Raw genomic sequence first — 7,080 nt, forward strand, 5'->3', positions numbered from 1 at the left:
AAAAGAAAGTTGTGATTTGGGGAAAGAAAGTACCTTTAGATTTTCCCAATAATTCTCCTTCTTCCACTAGTCCTATCTACCATAGAATATCAGCAATCTCTTCTTTCAAAGGCACTTGATAGGGTAGCACATGTGGTTTTCCAAGAAAACCATAAACTTTGAAAATAGTAGACACTACATATGGGATGATGTCTCCCCAATTATGGCTCACCATCAAACCTTTAGCATGATATTTTGGTCTAATTAAATCTAGTAGAGGTTGTGGTATTCTAGGGCTATCCCCTTTTAACAACATTCTAAGCTTGGAAGCAACATACTTGTCAAATCTAGAAAAACTAATATTAGTCACCTCACATGTCATATATGGATGGACATGGAGCTTTTCTCCATCTCTTTCTGATCCCAACTTCATTTCTTTAGAGAAAAATTTTACTCATACAAACATATGTACATAAGTATGGAGTACCAATAGAAGGGCTTATTAACTTTATCCTTTGCAATACCTATTAACCTAGTATGAATTTCTTCTACCAAGAGAGTAGAAAAGTCAAAAATAGAACTCATACCATATTGAAAGGTTTGAGAAATGATGAAGATAATGGAACCTAGGATGTGGTCTTGTTCATCCATGCCAAAGAATTTGTAGAGAGAGAAATATAACACCTATGCTCTAGGGTTGAAATATTTTTTCAACAAAGGCTTTAGAGTGTTTAGTGGAACTGGGTGAGATGATCCTATTCTAACAAAATTATCTTGTAATGGTCCTCCCCTTAGATATACTCTTTGTGTATCATACCTAGCCTAGAGGTCTTCCATTTCTATCTTCTCATGGACTGCATGGTTAGGGTTTAATTAAAGAACCTCTCTGATCAATTCTGGTGAAATCCTAAAAAGATTATCACCAGCATGATACTTTACAATCCTCATAATTGGATCATATTTCTTCGACATTATTGCAAGAAAATCATCATCAAAGAAAAATCCTAGGATAACTAATTTGCCTATGTCAAATCCCCATACATTATTCAAGGGAGTATCTAGTATTCTTTCTACAAACCATTTTTAGAAAAGTCTAATCCTCCATGACATACTTTGACATCCCTGAACCAGTTTTCTTTGTCATAAAAACCCTCACTGACCAATAACCTAGGGTTCTTCAAAATAAACTCTTCCCCCTAGCAAGCTCATTCATGGATTTTGGTATTTTCTCTAAGAAATCATCATGCATGGGTCTTTTTAAACAATCTACCTTCCCTAAAAAATCTCTTCATGGAGGCATGTTTGATAATTATCCTACAATGAATATAACTTCTCAATTTTTCAGAAACCCAAAAGACTCACTTAATTTTCTTGTTATTTTCTCTGAAAATTGCTTAGTAGTAAATCAAAACCCTTGGAAAAAGTTTTCCTTAGCTCTAAAAATCCTTTCTCTGTGAGAAATCTACAACCTTATTGTTCAATAATGGAAAATTGGAATTCTTATTACCAAATTAACCTTGCAAAAAATAGCATTGAACAAAATTAATGATCCAATAGTCATATTTCATGTCATTCCATGAAATTTGAAAGTCAATCATTGATCTTCTCAAATCAAATGATTTAGCTTTAAACTCATAATGATTATGTTACATTTTTGTGAAACTGGCCACACATCAATAAGGTACTTCATCGCATTTGCTAAAGTTTGGATACTTTCATATTGCAGGAAAGCACTAATCATAGAGCTTTATAAGATCAACAATCATGAAAACCTTTGGAATTTTCTATGTCCACTTTTAATATTTTGGGCCTACTTACATAGTCACCCTCCAACTTAGTAAATAGGTAGACCACTCAACAAATTGGCATAAGATATTTCAGCATGTGTCCCAACTCAACATGACTAAACAACTATTTGAACAACTAGCCCCACATATCCATATGTTAATCAGGTACTTCCAAACATTCATTAAACATCAAACATCTCTATAATGTGGAAAATTTCTCTTTATTAATCTTCAAATGATCGATGATCTCATAAGATTCACCTTGTTTGCAATATACTTAGCAACAACAACCAATAAAAATGAATTACCTTTTCCAACATGTCCAGACATTTTCCAACTATTCCAACACCTTTTCAAACCATGGGACCATGACCTCACTAGGTACACATGTCACTAGGGTGTGTTCCTTAATTTCATAAAGCTCACACATCTTCAAATTATGAGGAAGCACTCACTGTTGATCTTTAAACAATCAATGGTGCGATGTATTTTAAAAAGTAATCTCAACATCCAATTCAACCAATGAAATGGCTCAATTTTTCTAACATGTCCTAAAAAACATCTAACAACTCTAAACTTGTTTTGACATGTACAAATTTTTTGGCTCATCAAAGAACTAACATCATCAGGTACACATGTTATACAGGCACTTCCCCGCATTTGCTAAAGGTTGAGTAAATTCAAATTGCAGGAAAGTACTCATTGTTGATCTATCTTTGATCAATGGTTTGCAAAGGTAAACCCTACTGTGGTTAAAACCACTTTCAAAGATGATAAAGGAATTGACATAAGGTTAAAATCATGGTTAAAGAAAAGGTTAACAACAAAAGTTTTCTAGGAAAGTATTTTAAATTAAACACAGAAAAAGGAAAAATAATTTCTTAAAACAAAAAGCCTCCCGAATAATTTTCAAAATAAAATAGTACTTTCAAAAATTTTGAAAACTAGGGCATAACAATAAGGATTTCATGAAACTTAGAAATTTCATCTAGGCTTTCAACACATGTTATCTCTCAAAAAACATAAATCCATTGTATTTTCACTATAAAGTACAACAAAATTATGAAAGGTGAAAAACCAAGCCAATAGGACTGATGAGACCACCACAAATAGCAAAGGGATCATCCACAAGGCTAGAGGCAACACAAGGAAACATAGACATGCTCATGTATAAAGGGGTTTCTCTATTTTTTTCTTTCAATTATGTTTTCTCATGGTTCACACCTACAAGAAGTTAGTATTGATGTAAGACATGGTCATGTACTTTAAAACTTTTGTGAAACATTTATGAGATGTACTTATGTTATGATGATTATGTGAGATGGATTATGCATGTGTGTTATATGCTTTATATGGATGCATTTATGCTATTTATGTGGACTTTGATATGATGACATCATGCATTGATTTATCCCATGTTATGCTTAGGAAATGACATCTTTATTTTTGCCACATGTTTTTCTCATGAATGAATGTCTAATGAAATATAACATGATATGGAATGAATGCAAATGAAATGTAAAATGATATGAATGCCAAGTTTATGTATATATGCATTGCTTTGGGTTTTTCTAGACTTTTGACAAATGTAGGATGATGACAATTTTGGTGTATGAGAGTACCAAACCATGGTGGCGGATGAAGGAGATGCAAAAGATAGAGGAGATGAGATGAGGAATAGCTAGTATGAGGTAGGGACTTTTTCTTTCAAAAAGTGCACTATATGTTATTGGAGCTTTATTTTGATAGGGAAAATAGAATGCAACACATCATGGCATAAAGGTCTAGAGCACAAATGCAAACCTTTTGCAAAAGTAAGAATGACATAGATAGAAAATGACCTTATCCTTCCTAAGGCATACACATGCCCCAGACTCTCAAAGGTACATGGATTGAATAGACAAAAATGAAAATATGACCATGAACCATCCTAGCCACTCTCATAGATTAGTTTATATTATTGAGTGACATAGGAACATGATCAAAGAAATACAAATAAAAAATAAACCACTCACTAAATAACGTGAGCCAACAACTATTCATGTTCATTATTACTTTCTTTTTAGGTTTTAGGTTTGCAGATAGTGTTTGACAGGTTGATCATGTGATAGCTTTGTTTATTGATTTAGTTGAGAGGTGTGTAGTGACACGTTGGATTAATTTTTGGTTCACATTACTTAGATAGTGTGATTGTCATTCAAGTGTAGTGCTTTGGGTTGTAGTTTACAAAAGTATGAGTGTTTAAGAAAAAAGGGTGATTATCCATAGTGAGTATTTACAAGGTTTATTACAAATTTTGTTGGGTCTTATGATTTTTATGGTTTTGTGAGGATATTTTATGTTTTTTTGTTACATATTTCTTTAGGACATTTTACAATTTTTAAGGTTTACTTTAGGACATTTTATGATGTTTAGTGATTTTTTCAACACATTATATAATTTTTATGCATTTGGTCAGGATATTTTATGATTTATTTTTATTTTGTTTATAGGACATTTTACAATTTTTATTAGGACGTTTTACAATTCTTATGAATTTACTCAAGACATTTTATGATTTTTAGTGATTTTGTTCAAGACCTTTTATTATTTTTAATCATTTGTTCAGAATCATTTTTGAAATTTTTAGGAGTTTTTTTAGGATCGTATTTGAATTTTTTAGGAGTTTTTTAGGATCTTATTTTGAATTTTTATGATTTTTTCAGGATCATAAAGGATTCACAAGTGTTAGCTCCAATTATATGTGTGATAAGTCTAATGGATAAAAAGTTCTTAGGGATATGCTCCTTGTATAAGTTCAAACGCATGCACTATGTAGGTAATATGCCTCCAGAAAAGACATAGACTATGTACAAAGGCCAAAGACAAAATATTTATAGACTAGTGATACTTGGGTAAGATAACAATGGACATTAACTAGTTCATGGGCCATGATCAATGACTAGGGATGTCTTTAAATATGAAGGATATGATCAGGGAATGACAAAAAAAGGGAGAAAATCTAGATGGGATACCAATAGATGAAGGAGCAAAAATTGATTACACATGGTACCTATTTGGCAAGTTTTCACCATGGTACTTGCCCAAAGCACCTAATTTTCAAGTTTTCACTTTTGGACAAAATTTTTCTCTTGACTCAAATTTTTGTGCCAAGACACTTGTTTGCCAAGTTTTCATCAAGGCATCCATGATGTTTTTCACTTTTTTTTCTTTTTTTTTCATGACTTTTTCCTATTTTTTTAATATTTTTTAAGGAGTTTTTGCCTCTCTTTTTTGATATTTTTTCAAGACTTGTTTCCATTTTTTTTATTTTTTTTCAAGACTTTTAGATAGAATCAAGTATAGTACTTATGGAGATGCATGTTTTTGATGGACACAAGCAGTGATGTACCCTCTTGAGTCACAAGCTGATATACTCAAGACCCAAATTCTATAGTAACTACATGAGATCCTTCCCAATTTGGTTCAAATTTGCCTAGTTTTTCTCTATGCTATTGAGTCTTGTAGTTCATCTTCAAGACTAGATCACTGATATCAAAATCATGAACTCATACTTTCTTATTATAGGTTTGTTTGAGTCAGTTTTGGTAAGCTTGTAGATGTGTCAAGGTAGCTCACCTCCGCTCATTAAGCATTTCAAGTTAATGAAGTCTATATATTTTGTAGTTTTGATCATCAACAACATCTTTTAGGGAGACTCTCAATGATGGAATTTCAACTTCAATGGGAAGTATTGGCTTAGTGCTATATAAAACAGAGTATGGTGTTATACTAGTGGGAGTATACACACTTGTTCTATAGGCCCAAAGAGTTGGATTTAATTGTAGGTGCTAGTCTTGGCTAGAATCATTGATAGTATTCTTGATAATTTTAACAAAAGCCTTATTAGATTCTTTTGCTTGGCCATTTCCCTATAGATGATAAATACTAGAATATCCTATATTTTTCATAGAGATTATCCACATCTTTGTTTTGAAATGAACTACCATGATTAGTAATAATAGCTAAGGGGACTCCATACCAACATATGATATAGTTTAGGATGAACCTTGAAATCTACTTTCTTGTGGTGAAAATCAAAGGGAAAACTTCCACCCACTTGGTAAAATATTATGTTGTTGTGATGATGAACTTATGGCTATAAGAAGAAGGAAGAGAAATAGCTCCAACAAGATCAAATGCCCACTATGAGAAGGGCCATGGAGATATGACTGGTTGTAGTTCTTGTGCTAGTGCATGGATCATATTACTATGTATCTAGCACTTATGACCATTTTTGGAAAAATCATATGCATCTTATTCCAAGGTGGGCCAAAAATATCTAGCTTGTACTAGCTTCTTGGCTAGGCTCAAACCATTGAAATGACCTCCACGTATACCTTCGTGAACCTTGTGTAAGGAAATTTTAGCTTCTTATGAGTCAAGGCATCTAAGAAGAGTTTGGTCAAAGGATCTCTTGTAAAGGGTTTCACTGATGATGACATATCTAGCATCTTGGAAAATAAAGACTCAATGTTCATTTTTGGATAAGTTAGGGGGTAGGATTTATGCATGTAGGTAATCATAAATGTCTTGATACCAAGGGGAATTGGGACCAACAAGTTCATGCATGAACTCATATTGAGAGAGTTTGAATGATGAAATCAAAAGTTGCTCAACTAGGAACTTACAACACTTCACATATTGAGGCATATCAATAATAGAAGCAATGGTAGCCATAGTGTTAGCTTTCTTGATGTGTACTCTTGGTAGCTAATGAAAAGAGATACTGACAAATTTAGATTTAAGGAAGTCTTCGATCTACTTGTAATGCATTAATTTTTCATCTTTAGATTCATAGTTATCATTAACTTGGTAGATGACTAACTAGAAATCACCAAAAACTTGCAAATGTTGTATGTTCCATTGGATAGCTAGCTTCAGTCCTTTTATCATTGCCTCGTATTATGTTATGTTCTTTGTACAATTAAATTCTATCTAATATCATTTTAGGATGATGTCTCCTTGTGGATTGATAAAAATAATGCTAGTTCTTGAATCATTTCTTGTATGTTATCCATCAAAGTAAAGCTTTCATTCATTAGCTATATCTATGTTAAATATGGCTTCATTTGGAAAGTCTATCAACATGGGATGATCATCTACCATAGGTGCTTCTACTAGCTAATCCACTATCACTTGCCCTTTGATTTCCTTTCTATCTACATATTCAATGTCAAATTCAGTAAGGATTATAACCTAATTGGCTAAGTGCCATGTGAGAGCAATCTTTATTAGGAGATACTTTAATGGTTCAATCTTGGAGACAAGCATA

This window comes from Cupressus sempervirens, chromosome 6 (assembly GCF_028749045.1).
Source record: "Cupressus sempervirens isolate cs-2001-9-10 chromosome 6, ASM2874904v1, whole genome shotgun sequence".
Taxonomy (NCBI): domain Eukaryota; kingdom Viridiplantae; phylum Streptophyta; class Pinopsida; order Cupressales; family Cupressaceae; genus Cupressus; species Cupressus sempervirens.